The sequence below is a fragment of the Falco biarmicus genome, chromosome 16, assembly GCF_023638135.1.
Source record: "Falco biarmicus isolate bFalBia1 chromosome 16, bFalBia1.pri, whole genome shotgun sequence".
NCBI classification, from domain to species: Eukaryota; Metazoa; Chordata; class Aves; order Falconiformes; family Falconidae; genus Falco; species Falco biarmicus.
Genome location: NC_079303.1, coordinates 5,524,658 through 5,551,796, shown reverse-complemented (window position 1 = coordinate 5,551,796; position 27,139 = coordinate 5,524,658). Strand labels below are relative to the sequence as shown.

The window sequence follows — 27,139 nt, the reverse complement described above, 5'->3', positions numbered from 1 at the left end:
GCCATTCTGTCCGGTCATTGCCTGACTAAATCTCCAGCCTCGAAGCTCACCAGGACATTAACGCTGGGCCACCCAGAGTAGCTCCTTCCCAGTGTTACCTAAGCGTGATAGATTTCCCCATCTCCTGGTCTCTGTGAAACAGGTTTACAGAAGGAAGCTTTTGTTCTTTTTGCTGTAGGAATTACATTCGTATCCTGGGAAAGAAATATCTGCCTTTAAACTGTGACTTTGCATTTCTTTTATGGTGCTATACTTTCTCACCTGGCCCCACTTTCATGTGGTGGCCCTTCCACAGCATACCAGTCAGCCGGCCATTTCCATAATGCACAGATAGAAGGAATCACGTAGGCTTCGCACCCTTGCAACATGTTTTAATGGTGTGGTTTTCAGTGCTGGCTATACTGGGCTGTGACATGAGTAGGAACTGTTCACATACAGTATAAAACGTCTCTCTGGTGTGTTTACCTGGCATCCTACAGTTTCACAGTGTTCTGTGACCATGGAGCGTCACGCTGCCTGCTCAGTACAGTTCGTCACGTCAATGGAATGATGCAAATATAAGAATTAGTCCTGCCCTGCTGAGACTGCACAAATCCATCATGCCAGGAGCCAGCCTTTCATGGCACCCGTGGGGAGCACCCAGGGAAGGGCACCCAGGCATGGCAGGTAGCTACGGTCCTTCCCACACCCTGCAGCCAGCTCTCCGCAAACTTCTGAGTAACACCATCACTTGAATATGTGCGTTTAGGGTTGTGTTAGGGGTTTTTTTTAACCTATCACTTTGAACAAAATCTAAATTTAATCAGGTAATTTTTCCCCAGCCACTGCACATCATGAGATCATTCCTTTACTCCTCACTGTTTTACCATGGATGTGCCTCGCTGATTTTCTATCATCTCCATTGCCAGCTCACTATGTACTCATTTTCCACAGTGTCTGCAAACAGGTTGAATGCTCAAGAAACTCCCAGCACCCTGGCCCATGTGTTTATGTACATTTGGGCATCAAGCGCTGCAGTTTTCACCTGTACTCAAAGTTTGGTGCAGGCAGTGAACTGTCCTCCCGAGGCAGCTGTCATCTTGGACAAGCTCATTTTAACCTCAGCATTTCAAGGCTGGAATGGCTTTACCCAACCCAGATTTCATCCCCAGGGGTGGCGGGTTTGGTGTCGAGGCTGTGCTCACCCTCCACCCTTATACACGTCTCACCTGTAGCTGCAGTGGAGAGGCGCAGAAATGCTCCGTCTCCAGCAAAGGAGCTGCAGATCTCCAAAAAGACGTTACAGAAAGCTTCTGTTACATCTCACAGAGGGAAATGCTAAAGAGAGAGGCTGAAAAGCAAACCCCCAGGACGCCGGAGCTCCCAGGAGGTAGCCCTGATGAAAGAGCATGGTGTCAGAGGGAAGATCGGGATTTAGGTCTCAGTCATTCTTGGCTCATTCAAGTGCACATCTGGTGGCCTTATTTTCACCCGTCATATCCAGTTTGCTTCCCTGTATTCCCCCTGAGCCCACCCTATCGATGATTGAAATGGGGTACCCTAAATGCCAGAAGACACTTCCCTGCACAAACTCCCATTCCACAGACTCCTGAATCAGTATCCTGAATCTTTTACCCTGCCATGGACGTATCTCTTCAAAAGCCGAACATCCTACAGATATGGGCAGAAACGCCAGACAGCATTTTCAAGAGGAGAAAAGCTCTGTTCCTGGGTTATAGTCGGTTGGGGACTGTAGGAAAACAAACACAGAGTAACAAGTTTAATGCACATGCTGCTGTTGGAATCACCGCTTCCCTTCCTATCCCAAACCCAGACAATTCTTTGTGTCTTTGCACGGGGAAGCAGAATTACCACCATCCACCAACATCCTTTTTGCTCCTCACTCACACCCTGTTCCCCCATGCTCTGCTTGCTTTGGCTGCTGGTCCCTGACGGTTCACAGCCCATCACTGGTGCCCATCACATCTCCTGGGCAACCCTGTTCACATGTGGATAATTCTCGCTAGCTCACTTACACCAGCCTTTACTCTTCTATGCAATTCTTTGCCTCAGAGATGAAACTAACCCCTTTAGTACCGTTGTGCAATACCAAAATGAGTGTGGAAACCACGTTTGTAGGTTTACAAAAGATTATAGATGTGTTTTCTGTCCTCCTTCATGTGTGAGATGACACACTCGATGCAAAACTAATTGGAATTGAAGTCTTGGTGCCTCCGTGCAACCAGGAATATCATAGTTACGGTGTAGGACAGTCACTGACTGCATAGAAATTACTTTCTTCTACAAAGAATCCATTCAATAATAATTTTAGAATCTATGTCTTTTTCATTATTTAAGATATATTCATCTCTTCCCCTTATCTTGGTTTTAAAGACTTTATGAGAATCTGTTGCATCTCTTGGATTTTGATCTCGCTCTTTAGTTTCTCAGTGCTGCTAGTTTCGTGTACAAGCGCAGCGAAGGCTTGTGAAAAAAAAAGCCAGCAAAGTCTTGTAAAACCTTCCTAACGATTTAGGTTTCAGGATATTGGAAGGCCTGTTCCTCTCCTGAGGAACAGCAGAGGTTACGATCCACTCGTGATGCCATGGCACCTCCTGAAGAGTGGCAACTGTGAAATCCTGCAAGACTGTGTAAATGTCCGAGGCATTTGTTCTCTCCTCTCATGGCACCAGCCGTCCTCCCTCTCCGTACGAGAGAATTCCCACGTAGGCAGAGGGTCCGTACAGTCAACTTTCTTTTTCTTGGATACAATTAAACTGAACGCTGTCGTACAAAAAATATTTCGTAAAAACGGCCGTCAAAGGACCTCATGCTGCTGTGCAACGCACTCAGTGGGAGGCTGTTTGCAGCTGTTCCTTCATTCTCTCGTCAAGTGCTCCACGGCAAAATTAGATGAGCTGTGTTAGCGGTGGTGCTCCCATCTCCTGGAGCTGCTGGGTTTGTGTCCCATCCACCGTTCTCCCGTTGCCAAGGAGCTGATCGTACTGCTGAGAGCCAGGACTGTGCCTGAACTGCTCCGGCACTCCTGCTCTTCCTCTGCCTCCTCCCCACCTCCCACTCGGCCTCTGCCAGAATTGCACCAGAAGTGGTGATCCCGCAACCACCACCTCGCTTTTGGGTGGGGGTTTTTTGCGCTTTCAGGCAACGGGGATGCGCACGTGGACAATCCCAGTGGTGGGACTGTAGGTTCGGCTGTGACAAGCAAGGTGTTACTACCACAGGGTGACAGGCACCTCTGCAAGATAACTAGGGTTGCCATGGTTACAGATGGAAAATAGGGCTATGGGTTAACTCGGGCCAGTGTCGCATGAAGCACAACATCCCACGTCATTTCATGCACACCTGAGACAGTGCAAGCCGGAGCGGTGGCCACCATAACGCTCCCATCTCCCGAGTGCCCACCCAGCCCTGAGTTTGTAGGTTAAACTTCCCAAAACTTCCCAAAGAGGAATCAGGGATGGAATTGGGGTTGGAGTAAAGCAGCTTCCCACAAGACTCCAGCAGAAAGAGCCCGTCTCAGCCCTGTGACCCCTTATTTGTTACTTTTTGGTACACCCCAGATTTCAAGACCTTATGTAAGCTCTGATTTTTGTGAGCGTTCACGCTCTGAATATTTAAGAGGAATTCTCAGAGCCAGGCATGCGCCTCGCTCACCTCTAGACTGGCAGCATCTTGGAGGCAAAGCAGATGACAGCTTCAGCTGGACCAGTGGTCTGGAGCTGATACAGACCCTGATGGAGCAGCCAGTGAGGCAACATCTCTGGTGGTTCTGAGCGTCCCCAGAACATCATCATCTTCAGGACTTGGTGAAAATGAAAACCTCCCAGGCAAAGAAAGGAATAAATGCAGCCTGGAGTGGAAACAAAAAAAAATGAAAAAAGAGAAAAAAAAAAGAAGGGAAAACAAGGAGGAAAAATCCCAAGAGTTTCTGCCCCAAGCAGAGCTGTTACTCACAGGTGGTTTTGGAAGCTCCATGGAATCACTTTGGGATGCTGCTATTTCTCTTTTACAGTGAGCAGCAGCACCGGACGGCAGTGCCAAAGCCTGAGGACAGTTTCTGCCGGGCTGATTCCTGCACAAGCTATCACTGTTTCCCAAAGAGAGAAAGTTCAGGTGCACAGGTATTGATGCAGAGGACGTAAAGGGCTGCTGGAAAGGTCACCCTTGGCTTTTGAAGCATGGCATCCCTCATTTTGATGGTCCAGCCCTAAGGAAGGGACAGTGTGGGAACAGATCTGAAGAACAGAGGCTCGTGTCCAGGGCAAACAAATGGTGTTCACACTATTCAGCTCTTCATAATATGGCTGATCTTTGGTGTCTTGTTCAAAATACCTATTTAAAGATGTCTTAAAAGTTTCTATCTTTATCACAGTATACTCTTATTGGGGTTTTTGGGGGGAAAAATAGTATTAGAAGCTGGCTTAGAGGCTTAAAACCAGTCCTTGCCATTTCTTAGGTGCTGGCTGTTCTGGCCAGCTGAGAGCTAATCCTCAGCTCTCCTTTCCCCTTTAAAGGAGTAAAATAATACAGTCGTGTACGGGCTGAGAAGGAGCTGTTGTGTGTGTTGTTTTGTCTTTTTTTTTTTTTTTTTTTTAAAAAAAAGGAAAATAGTTGGCAGGAACATGAGCAAAACTGAAAGTATTTTCATCTGTTTTGTTTTGTAATGCTCAATGTTTTGATTTCTACTTTACGAATTATACAAAAGGAATCACTCAAAACAATGGTCTCCTATTTTAGAAAGGGGGGGGGGTGGAATCTACAGTGGGACTAATGTGACTAATCAGAATTGTCCAAGTAAGAAAAATATCAAAATACCTTGAAAAATCACAATATCTTTTTTCATAGGGAAAAAACATTGAAAAATTCACTCCCTAATTGAGATTTGTTTGCAAAATAATTCCAGGCTGGGAAGAGCAATCAACTCGTGCATAAAAATATTTTTGAGATTAATTTTTATTTTGTTAAAGGTAGCTTGGATTTTAGAACTTTAACTAGTGTTTTTTAAATTATTATTGCTGTGTAAGTACAAAATATCTGTCCTGACTTTTAAACTGGTGTGTACCTTTGTTGTATGAAAGGCTCCAGAAGAAAACTGACCAAAAAGATGCAGTTTTAAAAAAATAAACCTTGGCAGTTTGAGGAGAAAGCAGGAAAAAAGTTTCTTCTTGCTCCCTCTTTTTTACAAGCATTTTTAAAAGGTAATAGCTTCAAATTTTTTAGAAGCATCTAGAAGTCTCAGCTAAGACCCAGAGGCCAGCGTGGCTCAGTGCTGCAGAAGCAAAGATAGTTTATCCTGGGCCAAAATAACGTACATCCCAGTTTCCAGGCTGACAAGGCAGTGTTAAAGCTCAGCCAGGACCTGCCAGCACCGCACCCGGCACGGACGGCACAACGCCACGGCACCGGTTTGTTCAGCCGAGCCGATGAAGTCACCCCGACTAATTTTCGGTAATAAGCATTTCCAGAATTTTTTTCAGATAAGACGAAATAATTTGTGGCATCAAGTTTTAAATATTCCGGGTGTGTCTTAGCAGCCGATGCTTAATGTTGAGCTGGAGGCAGGCGTGGTGCTCGCTCCGTGTGTGTCTGGCAGCTCCTGGGCACTCGTGGGTGCTGTGCTGGAGGTGGGAGTGGGGACTGAAGCGATTCCTATGAATCACAGCAGATTTCCCAATCTCTCACTTGTGCTTATGAAAGCAGGCACTCCAGGCAGGGGCTGGCAGGCACATGCATTCGATGAGATGTGCCCTCGCACCCACGGGTGTTCCCAAGCTCGGCCAAGCCTCTCCGCACACACACGGCAGCAGCACCTTTCTGTAGGTGCATCCGATAACACAGTGGGCAAAGGGAGGAGGTCTGCTCTCGGATGTGTCCAAGGCAGCTAAACAAGCTGCTCAGGAAATTCTAAACCCATTTTTCCTCCGTTTCTTCATTTCCCAAATGGAAAATATTGTTTTCTCATATGAACGTTGGTGAAACTTTTCATGGGAGATTTTCTTGTACCCAGGGTGTAACTGCGGGGAGCCGGGAGGTGACAGCAGCACTGACAACCGGGGCAGCCAAAACCTCTGCTAGAACATCAGCTGGGATATGGAAGACTGGAGCTGCAAGACTGTCTGCTGTGGAGATCAAAGCAGGGATGTGCAGGCGAATTTCTGTCAGCCCAGCTGAGCGCCCACCAGCCCAAAGGTACCAGCTGTTCCGTGGTGCGTCTTCCTCGTTTTAATTAAAAATACAAAAAGCAAGCCCCAAATCCTGGATCTGCCTTTCAGTGCAGAGTCTCAAAAATGTAAAAGGCAATCTTTTCTGATAAGCTGTTAAGTGAAAACGCTGTTTACTGAAGTGACAGTCCTGCTCAGAAATAAAACATATTTTTCAGACACACACCCTCTCCCTAGCTCCCTTTTCCTTGCACTGTGCTGCCCAGCACACCCAGACCCCTGTCACCACGCAGTGCCACCTGCCAGGCTGGTGGCCCTGGACGTGATGCTGTTGGCATCTCAGACCCTGCCCTCTGTGATGGCTGCGCCCTAACATTTATCGGGGCTTGTTTTATTTTTTCCTAAAACACCTGAACGGGTTCAGTCAGACATTTCAATGAAATTTGTGCTGTTCCCCCTGTCCCTGCGAGAGAGTTATTCCTCAGTTAGGTAAATCCAAGATATGGAAGGAGTGTTTGATGGATTTTTCTTTACCAGCTAGAAGGTCTTTCAGTCGCTGGCTCCTTCTCACGGCAGCAGCGATGTGCGCAGCTCAAGCAGAGGGGCCCTCGTGCTCACCTACTGATGGCTACTACAGAAATGAAAAGACATAGCATTAACTCCTGGTTTCTGATAAAAATAAGTTGTTATAGGTGAAGCAGTAAGTTTTCTGGCTAAATGTTTAAATTGGTAATTAATATACATCCTTTAGGGTGGAAAAAGTAGTTGTTTTCCATAGTTTCATGGGCTTTACAGGAGAAATAAACTACCGTAGTTTGGAAAGCAGAGGCTTAAATACGTTATTTCACACTAAACATTTTGTAATTCTGCGTATGAGGTAGCAAGCCAGCAATCTGTGTGATATTGTCCAGAGGAAATAAAGCCAATAGGGATTTATGGCAGTTCTTACGGGATGTGCTGCTGCACAGCACCGCTCCGGGGGGGTTCAGTCGCACCAAGCAGCTCTGGCACATCACCGAGCTCCCGGGGCTGCCGGTATGAAGAGGGATGATGTTTAAATCTTCAACCAGCAAAGCACATGTTTCCCAAACCCTGTTTTGCAGCAGTTCAGTCTGGTTTTGCTAACTGGGCAGAGCAGATTGCCAGGGCCGGGCGGCGAGTTAAGCCTGTGCCGCCGGGCTGGAGCCGGCAGCCGAAGGGCGTCGAGGCGGGACGCTGCCGTTGCTGCCGTCACTGCCGACCCTGCCGTTACTGCCATCGCAGGACGGCGTGTTCCTGGGGTTACACAATAACGGGCAGCGTGTGCCCCCCAGCCCCGCTGCTGCCACAGTGGGCACCGATATCCCCCTTTCCATTCACAGCCTCTGCGTCCCCCTGTGAAATGGGAAACCTTGAAAAAGTGTGGCTGTAATTAGGATTAATCTATTTTTAGCAAGCTGTCTGATGCCCTGTCCGTGCTCCATCTGAGATGTTTAATTCTATCTAGCTCAACTCTTTCTGCAGTTGCAGCCAGGATTGATAAAAAAAATTTCTTTCAACCTTGAATTTTTTTCTTTTTGTTTTGGTTGCGTATGGTTTGAATAAAACCAAAACCCACTAGTTTTTCCCCCACGCACAACAGCTGGAAAATCCAGCACTAAAGTAATGCAAAGGTTGCTGTATAAAAAAAGTTGTAAAACTTTTACTATCATTATTATTCATTTTACTATGTAGTTTGGAAACATAAGTCATAGATCAGGAATGTGTTGTAGCCTGGGCTGCACAAACAGCACAGAAGGAAAATTGCCTCTTCCAAGCTACAGTGAGTGAAAACATGCAGCGATACCGATAAGATTTTTGCTAAATTGCATCAGGACAAGACGTTAAAGACATCTATGGACAGCCAGCTGAGCACCTCATCATTTACTGCTCCCGTACTGAAATACCTGCTCTTTGTATGTTTAACCTTTTCTAATGTATTTGTAAAGGGAACTTCAAGCGAGATTAGCAGTTAGTTAGGAAAACACTGTGAAACACAGTTGGACCGAGATCAATAGATTCCCCCGTTCCACTGTGTCCCCCCCCCCGGAATGTTTGGCTTGTGCAAACAGCCCCCACGCGAGGCTGGCCGGGGGGCTGGGCGCAGGGCGGTGGGAGCCAGGGGCAGGCAGAGCCCCCCCGGGGGCCGTGTCCCTCCCCGGGCAGGGGACCGGTACCTCTGAGCAGGTGCGGGCATCGGGGCTGCCGGCGGTTTCCCCTGCGCCAGCCGTGCTCTCCTCTCCGGTGGGTGGGAAGCGTGAGGGTGGTCCGCTGCCTGGTGACTGGCGAGATGCTCTCCTTGGGGAAAAACAGGCTCCTCAGCAACACGCCGTTCTCCCCCCAAAAACACAGCAACCAGCCCAGGGGCACGTTCCGTTTTAGACGGAGGGCAGGGTCGATTTCCCTCTGCACCCCACCTGTGTGTGCATCCCCCCCACTCCGTGTATTTTAGTGACTCACGAGGCTTCAAAGTGCTGAGCGCGGAGAAGGGCTATTTCTGTGCTTCCACTGCAATCCCCGCTACCTCCGACTGTGCTGTCAGTGCACCTCAGCCATGCACAGCACCCCCGCCAGCTCTATTCTTAGCTAATAGCTGAAATAATTACTTTTGTCTCAGCGCTGTTGGCTCCTTAGATTTGGAACTGAGGAAAACCTGCAGCTCAGGGAGCCTGGCTGCTCCTGCTCCCTCTCCCAGTGCGGGCAGAGCGGCTGGGGGCTGGGGAGCTGCCTCAGGACCGCGTCTCTGTCCTTGCACTGACCAGAAACGCTGCAAGACAGCGAGCAAGGCAGAGCCCTCGGGTGAGGATGCTAAATACCTTGAACCCGGCTTCAACACAAGGCCATAAGCTCTGCTTTGAAGCAGCTTGTATGTTAATGTGGTGCCACCTCTTTGAAAAGGATCTCAGCTCTTCCAGCTGGGATTTTCTTAAAGAGTTCACAGGGTAAATTCCAGGACTCCCAAGTTTTCAAAGGGAGGGCTAGGTTTTCACCTGCAGGCTTCCACTTCAGTGCCTTGCTTTATTGTGCGGGCTAGGTCTGCAGAAAGAATGCAAGCGTTTGATGCAAATGTGACTACCCAATGACAACAATCCCCGACAGTTCTTAGGATCAAACCCAAACCTCTGACTTTGCAGTCTTTTGATGTCCCCGCCAGCTGTTCCATCCAATTCCCTCAAACCACCCCTGAAAAGCACTACGAGAAAACCCCACCGCGCTCTTGGTGCGCAGTCCGTTGTGCATACCCAAGCAGGTGCGCGGAACCAGCTTTAAAACTGTTTCAGAAAGGGTTTTATTGCTATTTATACACCTGCCTGCTCTTCCTCCTGTTGGATGGGACCCCAGTGAGAGCAACAGCGTGTGTACACACTGGGAATAGCAAGTGCTGGTCATTTCTCTGGTACTCGCTAATGAAGCTTGTCTAGAAAAATAAACCTTTCAGGGGGAAAAAAAAAGTCTAAACCTAAACGTTTGCGTGACTCTAACTTTCCTACTGTGGTCACTGTGGAACAAAACCTGAAGCGCAGTACATCATGTAGAATATCCCTTCATGGAGTTTGGTAGCCGCATTAAGAAATATTTCTATTTTGGAGTTGCAAATTTCCAGTTTTCTGGAAATCTGCATGTCCCGGTGACTGTTAGGATAGCACAGTGAGACCGTGAATTGTCCGGTGTTGTCCACATACGTGTGAAAACTGGAAGAAGACTTCAAAGTCTTCTTTCTGTTTTTCCTTTGAAAAATGAAAGTGCCTCCTTGAAATCATTTTCTATCAATTTCCTCTAAAAGCCACACTGCTCCGGCAGTTTGTGTTTCAGGTGATGGTTACGTCTCACTAATTGACTGGGGGCCTTCTGTGCAATAAAGACTATAATTAAGCAAGAGGCTCAACTTGAGTAAAATCTGGGAGCAAGGAACTCCCGGATTTCGAGATCAGCTTTAACTCTGATTCCGGATACAATGTGGGTCAAATTATTTAATATTTAACCTTTATTTAATTCAGCCTTCCCATATGCAAAATTATATTAAATTTAAATAAGTAAACATTAAAAACTTGCCAGTTTCTTACTTAGCAAAGAGTTAAGTAAGCTGTTGGGGTTTTTTTAAGGACTATTTTCTATTGCAACATTCAGATTAAAAGGAAATTTAAAAAATCCTCTGACTGGTGAGGGGTAGGGGAAGCAGTCCCGGCAGATGGGCTGTCGTGTTCCTCTTTCTGCTGGTATTCCTTGAATGGAACTGGCTGGGAATTCTGTGCTGAAATAAGACTTTTGTTGGAAGCCATCGTTTCACTGAGGTTAAGCGTTTTGTGAGGAAGAGGCAGCACTGACAATTTTCACATTTTGAAAAAGTAATACCGTATCATTTGAAAAACATACTATTTTGCATTTTAAAGCAACTTCCAGGACTTTTAGTTGGTAAACTGAAGAATACTGTGCTAAGCATTATTATTATTATTATTACCTTTCCCGTTCCCCCATCCACCTTTGCCTGATTTTTTGCTCCTTCTGTTTACTACCAACCGCTCCCCGAGGTGATGTGCCAAGACATCATTTACAGGGATACTGAGGTCGAGGGGTTACCGATTTACAGCTGCACAGACTTGCTACGTCCCGGGCAGGAATTTGTTTGGCATAGTCAAGGCCTTTGGATTATTTGATCTCAGCTTTTAGTTAAACAGGAACATGCCCTGATTTTAACAATCGCAGCTTCCTGCATGGGAGGAAGGTGTGGCTGATGGCATTTAAACCAAAACTTGAGCCAAGGCTTTGCCAGCAGGAAGCTGAAAGTGCAGGTGGTACCACGAGGGTTTCGTTCCTCATTATAAAAGCCCAAGGACCTTCCTGAGTGGATGGCTGAGGTTATTTTGTCACCCACAATACCAAGAATGACGTGCACAAGGGTTAGATTTTTGTAACGACAGATTTCGCATCTTATTGCTATTAAGGTCATTGTAGCATGACAGCAGAAAATAGCATGGGAGATGCCAGGGGGCTGAGGATGCACCTTTATGCCCACACTTCCTCTGCTCACTGATGAATTGCTCCCGATCCTTTCAAGATGCTGAGGGAAACTGCCAGCTGGCAGCAGACTCAGTAGTGATGGCTGGGGGTCCAACCCCTCCCACCCTCCTGAAGGAATTTCCCCCCCCCCCCCAACATCCAGCCTGAACCGTTCCCGTTCTAAGCTGCGATACCGTGTTATATTGTCTAGCACTATCAAAACTTTCTTTTCTATAAGCACCCATGGCACAGTTGCAGTCAGCCGTCAGGTCACCCCTCGCTTTGGAACAGAATCCTACACCAGCATTTGCACAGCGAGACTCACCTCCTCTGCCTCCAACCACAGCCATGGATTATTTCCATTTACCAAGCTTGCTTTCTAGCCCAGGTCTTTGCTTCCCCACAGTCAGTTCTGGCAAATCTGAAGTTCTGTCTCCTGCTTTCAGTTTGGAGAAAAAGCAAAAGCAACCCCCACCCCCGCCTCCAGTAACAAAACATGTACACAGGCTCCACTTAAAAGTGAAAAGCAGCCTAGATTTCTACCACGGAATCACAGCCTCTCCTTCCTTACTCCAGCTCCCAGAAAATGCCAAATCCTGGCCAAGACTGGGGGAAGATGACTTTTTGGGGCCTCATTATTCAGCTGCAAGTGCTGAAGCTTCCCATTGTGCCATGTTTTCTTAGTCATGCACTTGAGTGTTTCCCAGCACAGTGCGGCTTTTGAGTCTTCTTGGGAGTCTGAGCACCACCATAAAGCAAATACTTACAGTCGGGTAAAGGGAAAAACGTTCCATGGCTGGTGATTTTCAAATGAAAGTAAACCATGAAATAAATGCCGCCTTTCCCCTGAAAGCAACCAGAAAGATATAATTTTAAATAAATCAAAGCTCCGTTTTACTTTCTTAATATACCACAAGACTGACAAAATCGCTGTGAGCTAAAAGCACCAGTCAACTGTCCCACTTCTGAGGCTCCGAGCCTTTTATCTTGCTCCAGTGCTGTACGCAATCATGTTCAGAGCTCCGCTGGGTCTCGCGGGTCCAGCGAGATGGCCTCTGTCTCGCCTGCACAGCACCGAGGATTGTAAATCAGCTGCACGCCGATGGGGAAAACGGGGAATGCGGAAAATCCGCTCTGACCCTGCACGTTGGGAGCTTTGGAGATAACTCAGGGGTAACCGAAACCAGCACAGACAGCTTAACATCACATAAAACACCGGCCTACTTTAGCAAGTAGCACTGCTGGGTGACTCATTTAAGTAGCCATAGCGCCCTTACAATTTTACCTTCGTTAACTGAAGTAGTTAATGCTTGCAGCTTTGGCCACAAAGTGTGTATGTGAGGCTTGAAGTCCCATGGGTTTGACTGCATAAGAAACCATGTATTGCAGACCTTTTACATTGTTTGTACTGGTGTCTGACTGTTCAACTGGCAAGGGTCATCCCCCCCTTCACCCCACAGCGAGAGCCGGTGCTGCCCTCCCAGGTCCCTAGCTCATAAGATCTTTTTCTTTTTTTTTTGTAGAATCGTATCTGAGAAACCAGGAGCTTGCAATTCTTCTCATTTGTGTCTGTGCGTAACAGGTGTCATTTTCAGTGTAGTACAGACAAATCCCAAAATAGCTCAGGCTCTTCAGACGCTGTGAAGAGAAAAAATAGTGGTTACTTCAGCTTTGGTTGTAGTGAAAAACCCAAAGCTTGCAGCCAGCTCTGAAGTCCGGAATTAAAATGGCAGATGTAGCTGTGTAGTAGCGATCTCTCTTGATTCTGTGTTTTTCAAATGGACTGCTGGCTCTCTCGCTTGCCCTTTTGTATATGCAGACTGATGCACGAACTCCCTGGTACAGTGCTGGCTCTCCATTACCTTCCCTTTGATTCTCAGATGCTGTATCTACCACTGATCCTCCTCCACATTTTCCGGTTTTGAGGCTACAAGGCAGCAGAGCGCTGCTTCCCCTGCCTGGTGCTGGAGTCGACTGAAGGCACCGGAGTTACTGCCAGGGCTGGTCTCACGGGGGAGAGACGAGGAGATGGTGCTCATCTGCAAAATTCTTCCGGCCTGGCGAAGCCTGCTGTGCTGAAATACATAGGTGTTTGTGGACTTTCTTTGACAGAGATTATTGGATTCTGGTGATTCCAGGAACGCAGTTAATAGTTCCCCTGCCTACGCTGAGCATTCTGAATCTGTGTGTGTGATAACACTTATTAATACTGCTCAGATTAAGAAGAGCCTGTAGCTTTCTAGCACTTTCAGTACCTTATCTTACACCGTGCATCTGCCCAGTGGCTGAACCAGATGCTGATCAATGTCTTGCAGCCAGCGTAGCAGGGTCTTGTGGGTCCAGCAGCAGCCTCATGCCTTAATGCCCAGAAGACCTGTGTTCCTTCGCAGGAGCAGAAGCTTTTAAGTTGCCTTGTGCTTCAGGGGAGCTGCCTGCTAAGCATTTGCAAGACGTGGGCCCAAAACACATTTTATTTTAGGAAGTCAAGTAGTGGTTCCTGTCACAGAAACAGTTAATGAAAAAGCACTAACTCTCTACTGGAACGTGTGTGTGCGTGTGTGTGTGTGTGTGTTTTTGTTTTTTAGAGCCAAGAAGATTTGCTTTGGTTTTTTTAAAGCAGAAACCACCACAAAGTTGGCTGTGGTTTCAGCTGCGCTTGTTCGAGATTTGTATTGCTGACTACCAATCCTAAAAGAGTTAACCTAGTAAGTATGACTCAGAAGCAGAGAAGGAGATGCGAGGCTGAGAGCCTCGGAGGAGGCACAGAAACAGAGGTGAGGAACATAATAATTACCAAAAAAAGGTGCAGAGTCCAGGAGCGACGTTCCCTCGGTTTGCCTGGCCCTGGCACCGCTGGCACGGGCTCCCTGGAAAGCTGCAGTTCCGCTCTTATAACACAGGGAGCAGGCTGGAGAATTTAGAGCTGCGTCACAGAGCTCAGCGAGAGAGTGAGAGAGCAAGCTCCGTCGATAGGTCTACCAGCAACAGCCCTGCTGCAGCAAGAGGGGAGAGAGGCAGCAAGAGAGGCAGAGAGGGCTCCAGAAAGAGAAGTAACACCAACACCAGGGACTGGGCTCCTGCCACCATCCAGTGTCATTTTAAGATCGTATTTGGACTTGGTTGGCGTAGGAGGCTTCGCCCATTGACGATGCTGGAGACCCGGCGCGCTTAATCCCGCGGGGAGGGAGAGTGGGCAGACACCGAAAGGGTTAACGGAAGGGAAATTTCTGGAACCTTCTATTCTGCGGCGCTACACAGCGAGCGGAGGGCTGAGGACTGCGCAGATGGTGCACGGGCAGAGCTCTTCGGTCCAGTTCGTCTTTCTCACGTACGTACCCTTTGATCAGGATGGGGCTTCAGCTGCATCTACGTATTTTAATTATTTGCAGGGCGTCCCTTTCCCCCAGCGTCCCTATGTTCGGATCCCGAAGTGCCTTTATTATTATTTTGGCTGGGTGTGATTGCTCTGTTCTGCGTCAGAGCTGTTTTCTCAATGGAACGACGGCACAGGTTGTACTAATGTCACTCTTGCCGGCATTGCTGTACTGCAGAGGAGGGTAGTAGTCGTGGGGGAGAGATGACAACTTTGCAAAGACTGCTGTTTTCATGTTTTGTTTGGGCTTTTTATCCCCCCCCCCCAATCCCCCCCCCCCCCCCAGACTCTCTGAAGGCTGGCATGTCGGTGAGGGTTTGGTGGAGGGGTTAACAGGCGCTCTGCGTTTCAGAGCTTGGAGGTTTGTCACTGCGTAGTTCGGAAAGTGGTAAACGGTGACGCAGTGATCATTGCAGGGCATGTCGTCCAGTTTTTAAAAGCACTGGGGACAGGTAGACTGTGCCTTCCAGACGCTTCCACACCAGCTGAAAGGGGTTAAAGATGAGTCGAGACGGGAAGCTAGCATTTAGGGATTAAATGTCATCATTTTGGCGTTGGAAAGTTGTTTACCTTGCTCTCTCCGTGTCTCCATGTTGGCAGCCTTCCAGCTCACATGTGATAGTCTTCCCTGTACTGCTGCATCATTAACTAAGTGGCAGAGCTGGCTCCCCATTGGCCGGGGAGGGCTCTCAGCCCAAAGGCGCCGTCCGATTGGCGGAGGAGGTGATGGCAGGTGAAAAGCCCTCCCGGATTGGTCGAGGACTGGGTGTCAAATCTCAACGTTGATTTCACTTGCTTCAAAGTGCCGGCAGCTCTCTGCCCGCTGCCTGCTTGCTGCCTGCCCCCCCCCGCCGCTCCGGGGGGGCTGCCGGGCGCCCCCCAGGCAGGGCCAGCAGGCAGCAAAGCAGCAGCTCACTCCACGGCGCGGCGGGTACCCGATCTCACACCCATGGGTGCCCCGCACGGGTGCTGGGGTGGTTTCGTTTTGCCGTGCAGTTGCGACGATGACGTGTCAGAGCTGCAAACCACGGGGAAGGGGAAAGTACTGGGGTTTGAGGCTCTTCTGGCTTGCTTGCTTTCTTCCTTCTCCCTTATAAGGTGGTTAAGTGCTAGCAGGGCTGTAAACTGCTCGGGGCAGGGATTGCACCTGGAAATTATGTCGTGGGAAATAATTAAAGAAGTGAAAAAGACTCTTGCCCAAACTCAGCTTTTGTTTGCGTAAGTGTGAGTCTGCCACAGGGTCGGTAACATCAGGGAGAGATGAAGACAACCCTAAGTGACGGGCCTGTGAAGATCTGCAGAAGAAACAGAAGCATTAGAAAGCAGGGACTGATAGACTGGGAAGGACTGGGTAGGGATGAATGGGAGACTGAGGGCAGAGAGCAGCTCCAGAGAGAGGATGAGGAAATGAAGGGGAGAACATTTTTCTCTCTTAACCATTTACTATACTATTTTTTCACCTCTCTTCTTAAAGCGAGCAGCAAGGAAGATGGCAACTCTGCCTGGAACTGCTGAGGACACAACCAGCTTTGAGCTTGGTCCTTCTGGCTGAGGAAGTCTCCTGATTATTCAGTGGAGTGGTAACTTTGCTTTCTCATATGGCATGGAACATTATACCATAGCCTTTCATCATATCGAGGCTTAAACAAGTTTAGGGAAATGGCAGCATAAGCATTTAATCTGTATTACTCACTCGTTGACATCTCAAGCGTCAGGTCCGGTTGTTAAGCAACAACCACTGGGTTCAGAAGTGGCTCAGACACACTGCGTCCGTCGTCCCTTTACTTCAGCAGTAGCCTGTCCGCTGAACGGCAGTCTGAGAGAGAGGGAGAGAGAGAAGAGCTGTATTTACACACAAACACTCAACCCGGCCGAATTTTGGTTGGTTGGTTTCAAAGGCCGTACGCGCTGCGGTTTTATCCCCGACGCCATTCCTTTGCGCAGTACCGTAGAGGGAAGGATGCCATTTCCAACAGCAGTGCGGTGGTAGGAACAGGGAGGGAAGAAGAAAACAGCCAGTAGTTGCCACTCCCCACTTTTTTTCCCTCTTTCCCATCGCCACCTTTCTTGCCTCCCCTCCTTTTCTGCCAGATTCCATAGGGAATTTCAGACTCTTACTGCAGTCGTCACAACCCCTCCTGACTCACTGAGCCTTCACTGGCTGTAGCTGGCTCCCTTGGAGCATCCTTGCCTCCTGCAGCGCCAGTTCCGCAGAGCAGGGGAACAACAGGAACAGCAGCAACAACGGTGGTCCCTGCAGCAAGATGGACAGGCATAAATACGCACACATACAGGAACAGTACAAGGCAGTCACGGAGGTAATTCTGTACAGCCAGGAGCCAGACTAAGGAATGATGCTCAGTTGCATGGAAGACGGGTGGGTTGAGTCTGTTTTACCGAGTGCCGTCTGAACGGACAACCCTTTGCAATTTTGCCCGTGACAGTTGTGGGGTGGAGGACCCCATTAATTCGCAAAGCTAGTGCTTCTCCGTGACATTTCTCAGCCCTTCGAAAGGAGGTGCAACGGGTAGCAGTATACTCGCTTAGGCATATGCGCACTTTTTGAGTATCTGTCTTCAGCGTAGGGATGCGCTTGGTTTTATTCCTCTTGCTACCATCTTTTTGCCACAGTGAGGGTTTAATCGTGACTAAATGCAGGGAGGGTAAAGAGACAGAGGTAAAAGAGGAGTTATTTCAATGTTAAACATCAGCTGTAAATCTCATTACTCAGGAATTGAGGTTACTGTCAGCAGGTAAATCTGTGGGACTGGCAAGAAACAAGGCTAAGAAGGGGACATGGCATATTTCTGTAGGACAGCAGCGATTTTGTGCATAGGGATGGTATTGTTACTGTATGTTAGCTGTACATGGCTAAGTGTTCCATAATGGTTTTCTGCATATTCCTACAAAAGGACTTGGGAAAGCTGTGATTTCTTCCTCCCTCTGACACTTGTGTGTGTGACATTGTGTAAGCTGATTCATTTTCTGTATTTTTGTTTTCCTTCCTTTGTAAAGTGGGGTTTAGTCTATCTCTCAGCCTTAGTGCGGCATTATGACGCAGTGTTCGTTAATGCGTTGGGTCTGTTGGCAAAATACATGCGATTTTCTTGGGAGTTTTGACTGTTCAAGGACCACAAAATTTGGTAAAGGAAGTTAAGGATTGCAAATGTTCACAATGTAAATTTAAAAGCATTACCGTCTTAGTCTTCTTTGCTGTCGAAGGAAGGCTCTCTGAATGACGAGACAGCCATGATCTCTTTCTGCACTTGTTTTGCCGATGGTCATGTTACATCTGTGACGCAGTCCGATTTTGCTGTTGGTTCCTGTCTGTGCTTTACGGAGTTGAGCTGATGAGGGCACAAGCTTGAATATGGTTAGAAACATTAATTTAATATTGATGTTAAAGTTCTCAACCATACCTGAAGTGGCAGATATATCGGCACTCACCTATTTCACCATTTGGAATCCGAATGAACACGACAGCACCCCTAGCCATTTTGTTGCTCACAGAGTAGACTCTAAGCCTGCAGCGCTGCTGCTGCTGCTGCTGCTGTTAATTTCCATGTTATACAAATACAGCGTTGGGCTCTGTGTCAGGAGCTTTACTGATGCTGTGAAAAGCTTAAAGTCTATGAGCAAATGTTTTTCTTTTCTTATTTGGGAAAATTCATTAAAATGTCCAAATGCCAAGTATTCTGCCCTCACTCCTCCTACAAATCACTTCCAGACCTATCCAGAAAATTCACTGCTGCCGTGTATTTTTTCTAAAACTTGCTCACGGTGTTTTCTTACAATTTAATATGGGTGTGGCTGGAGGGGAGGGTAAGATTTAAGTCAGTTCTAAGTATCTATCGCTGATGCTAGTGGACAGAGGTACAGGCAAGACATACGAGTTGCCCCTCTCCTCCATGTATCTTTATATAGACAGCCCCGAGCGTAGGTCACGAAGATGCCCTTGTTATGGAACAAGAAGGGAGTGCCCTATTCTGTTCTCACCCACTCAGAAGTTTTGGTGCAAAGACAGCAGTAGAAAAGGCCAACGCGGGAATCTCACAAAATGGTTTCAGCAGCATTCAGAGACGCCAGTGCCGTTTATACTGGCACAGCTCCGAGAGAGGTACCGTGAGCTGCCTGCTGCAAGGTCATTCCCCTGACTCATTGGCAGCGGCCAGTTGGTTCAGGTACTCCCAGTCCACATTTCTTGCAAGTGTGGCAGTGCTTGAGTCCTGAACTTGGAGATGAGGCTTGAAAATTAATGTTACTGCAGTAGCGGGCCACTGAGTCCAAACCTGTAGGTTCAAAAAATCCTGTGTCTCTGAGGCGTTTTAAAATACGTATCTATAATTTGTTTCTTGAGCTAACTACAAAAAACTTTGCACTACTTCTGTCATCCTCTTTTCCCCCCAAGACTTCCTATGGACTGCTAGGAATCAGGAGTGGCATGTATTTAAGGACTAGGCATCAACTTAACACTGTGTTCCAGAAAAAAAAAAAATAAATGTGTCCAAATATATTTGCATTTCTGTCCTGTAGTCGTCAGGTGGACTCCGCAGGCTGCTCCAAGTTCACCAGTGTCTGTCAAGCTAGTGTTGTCTCTCGCAGGGTTTCAGTATCAGGTACCTCAGCTCAGTAGCTGTCTTGTCCCCTCCCAGGTTTCCACACTTTTCTCCGGTGTTCCTATTTGTCCGTGTCACTAGTATTTTCAGCTGACTCGGGGCAACATCAGCCATGGCTACGTTAAGGCTGGCTCTAGTCTTCTCGGCTTCACAGGCAGCAGTGGAGCGGTGAATGCGTCAAGGATGTTGAGCAAAATAACTTACTTTGTCCCCATCGCTGCAATAACAAAGTTAAATCTGGGAGCACGTTACCTGGCTCCTTTTGGATGGAGAGAGACACGGGGACCAGTGCAGGCCAAGCACAGACAGGAGCAGACCCTTCCTACTCAGTGTTGCTAGCCCCCTCCCCAAACCCTCCAGCCCTGACTGCACCTAAAGTCAGCCTTAGCCTTCAGTATCTTAATTCTCTAGTTTTCGAAGGTAAAGAACCTGGCTGCTAATCCTGATGCCAGTGACGACTCTTCGCCTACAGGGAGGCATATGTGATAGCTTGTCTGCTAAAAACTGAGCCAACACAGTGTGATTCAGACCTTAAGCTTTCCAAGGAAGACAGCTATTTCTGAGTTAAGCTCTTCAGCTCCCCACACAAACACTCTCCATCCAGTGCAAATGGTGCATAGTAGGTGTGCAACAGCAGCCACCAATTTTGTACACGGATACACAGTTCAAATGTTTCTTACACACTGACGATGGCTCTCAAACACACGGTGAAGTTTCAGTGACAGAGCGATAGGAATCCTGAGAGCAGGTACAAACCGAACAGCTCACGTGCTCAGGGGAGTCACACCAGGAGGTCTGGTCAATGCTTTTCTCCAGCTTTTTTGCCAGGTCCTTCTGTTGTGGATAGTGTTAAATATGGCAGGGTGCTGAAGGCATTTTTTCAAATGTCCGGTTTAATGGCAGGTTATACTTCAGTGAACATCTGGCAGTATTTGTTTCCTTGGGCTCTTCACTAGCACAGGACATTCTTTTGTCTCTTGAACGACACAAAGAAAAACATGACTTCCCTTGACATTACCTAAAGTAGCTAGAATGGTAGTGTCAGGGGAACACCATGTTCCTGGACTGACTATACAAATCACAACAATAATCTCCCTGTGACTGCTTTCACGACCTGCAATCAATACTTTATAGTCTAAGGTGATGCTTAGGTACAGAAGCTAGGAACAGAAAATTACTTTTCTGGTTCAGCTACTTCGCTGGATAATTTTTTTTAGCATAGTTAGTTTTGTAATGCACAGTCAAGCTATGTATGGCTAAGTTTGATGAGTTTTCATTGCTGCACCTTCCTACTGCTCTTCCATGACCTGGGTCCTGTAAGTTTGCCCAGTTTCATCTCGTCGTTCCTTCTGAAATCTGAAATCCTCCATAGGATTCAGTGGTTCAGGAGTTCCCATGCTCTCCAAACAGGCTGTGGTTTTGCCTAGGAACTCTCACGAAGGAAAGGTAGAGGAAAACTGTATGATTCCAGGCACATCAAAGTGATTTCAGATAAGCAGACAGGAATCACAAGATTAGAAACTGTAGCCCTAATATTTAGCACTCCTAGAATGGTCACCATGATAAAACCGCTCCCTTCAGTTCAGAATAGGTTTAGGATAAGCAATAGCAAGTAAGTGTTATGTTTTACTAAACAGTCTGAAACAAAGTTCTGGGATTTAAAAAAAACCAGCTCTTGTGAATAAATCCCAAGTATTTTAGTGATGTTGCGCTGTTATGAACTATCTCCAAATTTCTCCAGAAAATCTGTAACCTGAAAATTAAAGATCTCTTGTGCTTTGTTTTTAGCCTCCTTTGTTAGACCCAAGCAGCACAGAAAATGTGGGTCAGTATGGCAGAACCATAAACTGAAGGCTGGCACGGCCCATCCCATCACCCGGTGTGCCTGGGGCAGTGTTCAACCACCTTGTCCCCAAACCACGGTTCGCTGCATCCGAACCAATACCTGTTCGCCAGTGCTGACTGCCAGCGTGTGGCTCAGCACTGTTTCGGAGAATCCTGGTTGGCACCAAACCCATGCTGGGAACGAGCTCTATCAAAACTCACTCAAAGCAGCAAGAATTAACCAGAGGCTGGTGTGCCTTCAGGGAGGCCAGCCTGCAAACAGAAAGGCTAGAGAGATGGACCTCTCAGACCTCATCAACAAGCCACATTTCAGCCATCACAGACACTAGCTAGCACCTGGCCTGCCCCAAATTGTCTGGAAAAGCTGCTTCTCCCTACGTTAAACAAACGAGCAAACAAAATCCTGGCCTCCCCCTTACCCCCAAAACACTCAAACAACTGGACCATGTTAAAAAACAGGTTAGAACCATAGGCGGCTGTTCAACAGCTCAGCACAGCTAGAGAAATGCTGGCGAGTGCTCTGACAGATTACCCTTAATAGGAATTGAAATTAGTGACTCAAATGTCAAGCAGGCCTGACTGTCCCATTGCTCAAATAGAGCTAAATGGGACAAAAAGGCTTTTCAGGCTTTTACCGGCAGCATGCCACAGTCCAGTGTCCAGCCTACCTTTGGGTTTTGGGGGCGGGGGGGCTGACAGCACAGGGGTTGCAGACCCAGAGTACCTGGCTTTTAACTTTGCTACTTATACTGCAGGTTACAATAGCAGGACTAAAGGCTACATTCAATTCAGGAAATGCAACCTGGAGTTTTTATTCTGCTACTAATCAAGGAAATAAAATATAATCTCCATTATGCTTTAAACTCATGAGGGAAGTACGTGTTTTTGCTGGCCATAATAGCAGTAGCATCTCCAGAACCATGTTCTAGTCACAAGCATCAACTTCACCAAGCAGTGCAGCATCTGCCCTACACCTTTACTCAGCCCAGGTCAGCACTGCTGCTGACACAGAAAGCATTACACACCAACGATGGGCTCGGGCTGCAAGTTAGGGCACATTTGTCCATACCTGACCTACGCAACACCACACAGTAACAGAACTGCACAACAAACAGATGCAGTTACACGCTCCCCCAGGCCGAGGAAGCTTTTTTGAAACCTTAGAAGTTCACTCATTTCAATTCCCCTTACAGGTCACCACTTGTACTGTCACACCCCTCTGTCCTGCACCTGGCCTTGGTCTGACTCATTCCTTGACTGTGAGGATGATCATTGAAGCTCAGATCTTCTGCATGTAGAACAGGAATATTTTCTCCAGGGGAGACCAGACCACAGCCTGATGAACCAGGAGTTTGACTCCACGATTTGAAAACAAAAGAAAAAAATTATGATGCAGACAGGGTCATGCAGAGATCTGTTTTGCTTAGTATGGAAGCCCCAGAAATGCCTTAAATTTGTAAGCTGTACGTTGTGAAAAATCAGGTCTGTGACATCCAGCCTTGCCTTGTTCCTGCAGACTAAATTAAAGGTCTTAAGACTAGGGAGGAAGTTCCCTTTCATGTGGGCAGGCAGGGATTTCTTCCCTTTTTGCCTTTGTCTCGTGTAGAATGTATAAAGCAGTGTGAAGCCTGTGAAAGGCTTTGAGATGCTCCTCTGAAAGAATTACAAAACAGGACTGCTACTAAAACACATCTGAACAAGGAGGAAAAACCCACTGAATGATAATATTGTACTACTACTACTATTATTTATTGAGGACTCCAGAACACTTTGACAAAGCCAACTACAGTCGTTAGTATCTGCTTGTCTCCACACATATGTGCGTGTCCATATATACATATTCAACACACACCCAGCAAATGTCTGAAACAAGCACTGGTTTATTTTTCTGCATGTGTGCATATTAATAGTTGAGTGCTGCGTATCACAGCATCTCAAACTGCTCTTTTTCTCCTCCCCTCTGCATGCTGCCTGCCCAAGCATGCTTTCAGATTTGGAAGGAACCGCATATACTGTCACAGATGTATCCTTCATAAAAGGTGTACCTGCAGCTTGGCAGAAAGGGCTGACACCTTCTAGCTGCCTGGAGGGAAGGGGAGCTTGTTAAGGCAATAGGACAATCTTCAGGTAGCCTGAAGAAGGGGCAGCAGCATCTTAATTATGCTGAAGTGAAACCTGGTTTTATCAAACTATAAATAATGAATGAGCCATTGGTCTTTCACTGCTGCATGGTATTTCTGGAAAGGTTAGTCTCCTTTGGAGAGGGGAGGGGAAGGTACACATAGGTGTTCAGACCCAGTTCAGACTCTGTAAGGCTCGTACCTCTAGAGAGGCTCTCATTTTCAGCAACACAAATATAAGTGACATTTCCACCAACTGTTTTTGAAAACCCTAATAAAGACTTCTTTTTGCTTAAGGCATATGCTTACTACTGAGACAAGAAAAAAAACAACAAAGCAACCCTCATTCATGAGCCTTTTTCTGAAAAGATGCTACTGGGGTACTTGTGATGCTGGGGTACTGGGATGCTGTGCTGCAACTGACCTTGTCAGCCGTTAACTCACTCTCGGTCCAGCTTTTCAGTAGTAAATCTCATGCTGGTAATACAGGTTGCCTCATAAATAACTGTGCCAGGAAGACAGACACTGGGGAGGGAACCTGCTTTCCACTTGTCTTTCACCCTGTTGCCCCAGATAATGGATTTAGAAACTACAGTAAATAACCAGACACAGCAATCTAGTACAGTTCTTTCCCCTTCCTCCATCCCACTTTCTTGGAAGGACATGCTCTTTTTCTCTGAGCTTTTCCTCTGCTGCCTGTGGGTGTGCATTAGGATGTAGGCACTGAAGCAGATCCTTGGATCTGGTTACAAAACTAATGCAAAGGGTTGCCAAAAACCTAAGGCATCAGTAAGTGAAACTCCCAACTCCAGTTGTGCCGCATTTTACTCCATTTTACATCAGCTTCTGCATCACCACAGGTTAGACACGGTGGCCAGGGTTTGACAGGTCCTGAATTATGTACGTGTATAGTTATTCACAGGCTTCAAGACACCCCATCTATTCCCACTGTACTGAGACGTCTACACCACCAGTTAACTACCACAGCTGTACTGCACTACAGCATTCCTCAAACCTATTCCATTTCCAGTAACCGTCAGCCACTCATTCTCACACTCACCTACTTCCTCAACAACTTCCGTTGAGTTATACTTAGAGATTTGCAATCACTCCCTTTTTAGATTTTGTTCTGACCCACGCTCGGAGCAGATTCCGTGCAGTTTATTTTCATCGTCCCTGAAGAATTTTAAACTTGTCTCCCCAAAATCTGCAACTCCCCACTCGTTAAAGGCATGCTATTTACAGGCTGAGGGATACAGCTGACAAAGGAAGTTACACCACGATAGTCACATTTCCCTTCCTTGTCACAAAAAGCACCCGATTTGTCCTGTCCTCTCTGATGGTACTGAGATCAGTAAGTGATGGAAAGCCAGAACAGTCTCTGACTTGGACAGAATGAGGTTTATAGCCTGGTTCCATCTGTGGTGCATGAAAAAAAAAAGTGTTTCTGTACAACACAAACTTCCCCTCCACCTCGCCATCGGTATCATACTCTGCACTACAAAGAAGTCTGACTTTTTTTCACTGCTCACTGGTAAGAACGTCAGTATATTCCACCTGGCTACGAAAGGAAGTGATAGTTATTGCCAGAGTGGTGGGTTTCTTCATCACAGTATTTCATTTCTCCTACACCAGCCTCAACTATTCACAAGATGCCAAAAAACCAAGCGTCAATAAAGTAACTAACCCAAAGTTAACTGTCTTACTTTCTAATAAAATTAAATAAATGAATTTTTCTCTAGGTACGGTGGAGATGAAGGATTTTCTCTCTCAGCCTGCAGCCATGCATGAGATGTGTCTTCCTCTGGAAGCTGGTTTCACATGGTGGCTTAGATTTTCCCACTTCGTATCTAGCACCATTTGAAATCAGTGTTCTAGGAGCAAGAATTACAACGTGGGAGGAGATCAAGCAGCTGCTAACTTCACAGATGGCCTCTACTCCTTAAACCAGCACTTTTCCCCATGCTTATTTTTTTGCCAGCCATCCACTTTGTAACATCATCTGATTTCTAGACACTTAAAACAACCACTGTATACACCCTCTCAAGCTAGGGCCACAACAGGAACAGCTTCCTTCAAATGTATTTCTACTTAATAAACAATGGATATGAGTTAAAGTTGTCCAGAGTAAAGTGATCCAAAAGTTGCATGAAAACCAACATAGCACTTCTTGCATCAGGCACAGTACACTATACATTATACAGTCACTAGGCCCCTAATGTTTAATTTCCTAACTTAGAGCAAATGTCCACTCTGTGCTTGGGGACTCTATCACCATAGAATTATCATTCCATAGCTCCCAGAGACTTGCTCTGCAAACACAGAATTTCCCTCCAACAATTCGATCTCAGCAGTTAAACACAAAAGTGCCTTCAACAATCATGATGATGTCACACCGGTACACACAGAATTCACTCCTTTTTCTAGAATTATTTTTTAAGTTGATTGTTGGTAACTTCTAGTGGTATGTCGGTAGACTTCTATACCCTTGCATCCAAGCCACTAAAATGAAGCTAAACTATTTTTTTGCTTGACCTCACTATTGTCAAACGTTATTATACACAGAAAAGACGATCGCTGTGCGGATGAAGCATTTGATCAGATCACTGAATAGTCGTCTTTAAAGAATGCATAGCTGTCATCTACGAGAGGATTCTTCTCTGAGCCAGGAAAATGTCTCTTACACAGGCTGACCGATTTCTCTTGGTGTTCAGAGTCTCAGTTTTTGTCTAGCACCATTTGAAATCGGTTATGATGTAGGGGGAAAAGCAACAGTAATGGAAAACTTCATTCCCCCGCTCCCCAAAGTCCTTATAAATAAACACCTTCAAAAGCACGATCTTGCTTCACAGACACGTATGGTATGCTTTTCTGTTCTCTGACCTGCAGTTACACCTACAGGCCGAACATCCTGCACAAAAGGAGGACAGTCAGCATCACGTTCAACTAGGAGGGATGCTTAAAGAGAAAGTGAAGCATCTCTTCAAACACGTAACTAAGATTCTTCAACTCAAGCAAGCCAGGGCCCATGTGTGAGAGCACAGCCACCTAACCTTCTGACCAGTTCTATTCCATGTGCTATTTGTTTGCCTTAACCTGTTATTGACTCAGATATTTTTTTCTTTTTAAATAAAAATGTGTGCTGCTTGGTATTGGGCTCTGTCTCAGGTAGACAGATCACATGCTTCCCTGCTGGAACTTATCGAATTGCTGCAAGTCTCTTCATTTCAGCCCCCAGCTCCATTTCCACCATCCCATACGAACCGTCCTCAGAAGCAAGCATTTACACTGATTTTAAGCATAACACACGGAGAAGCTACCAACCACTGACACTTCACACTACTTAACGTAACATTAAACTAGGTAATGCCACATCTAAGCTGTTACTCCCTCTGTGAGGACATCACTTTTACCAGTAGATGGCAACAACAACTTTTTATTACATGCAGCCTTTTTCCTAGCACAAAGTTCATGTGTTCGTGACTCTTAATTATCAGTTCCAGATTCTAAAATGAAATAATTCATGTGGGACTGAGCTTTAGAAAAATGGTGCAGAATTCATGACAATTAGGACAAACTGATTTGTAGCATTTAAGGCAAATTGCTGCCTATTCCCATCAATGCTGATCCCCAAACTTCACAGACTGTAAATCTGTGTAGTCTACATACTGTCATCATTTGCAGTCCACACCAATTCAGAGTATCACAACTGCAAATTAAAAAAAAAAAAAAAGCAAGCATATTAGTTATTTTTCTATTCCACTCTCTGAAAGGCTTCATTCTATAAGGCAGGTGACGCCACACATTTCTTTGCAAAGAAAATTAAGTACATTTTGAGTTGAATCTCATACAATTAAAAATAATCACATTCTACTTAACATGTTACTTAGAAACACCTAGGCTATGCTCCCTAAGGGTTACATCTGTCACACACTGGACAAAAACGCCAGAACTCTCTGAGCTTTGCTCTTGACTTCGTGTTATATCAGAACAGCCACATGACAATCT

At 46.6% G+C, this 27,139-nt stretch overlaps 2 long non-coding RNA genes across 12 annotated transcripts; one reads left to right on the top strand and one right to left on the bottom strand.

Moving 5' to 3' along the window:
* Nucleotides 1–350: 350 nt before the first annotated feature.
* On the bottom strand, nucleotides 351–24,863 carry LOC130159766 (uncharacterized). Of its 11 annotated transcripts, none has more exons than XR_008825847.1 (6): nucleotides 13,972–24,863; nucleotides 8,357–12,815; nucleotides 7,111–7,190; nucleotides 3,955–6,792; nucleotides 3,655–3,850; nucleotides 351–1,729 (listed from the first exon to the last, which is right to left on the bottom strand). It is a non-coding gene; the product is annotated as an uncharacterized LOC130159766 (long non-coding RNA). The 11 variants fall into 11 exon arrangements; XR_008825852.1 differs by having other exon boundaries at nucleotides 8,357–12,023; XR_008825845.1 differs by having other exon boundaries at nucleotides 8,357–15,035; nucleotides 15,121–24,863.
* Nucleotides 14,397–26,287, top strand: LOC130159767 (uncharacterized). The gene is made up of 2 exons (XR_008825853.1): nucleotides 14,397–14,505; nucleotides 24,874–26,287. It is a non-coding gene; the product is annotated as an uncharacterized LOC130159767 (long non-coding RNA).
* The last annotated feature ends 852 nt before the right edge of the window (nucleotides 26,288–27,139 follow it).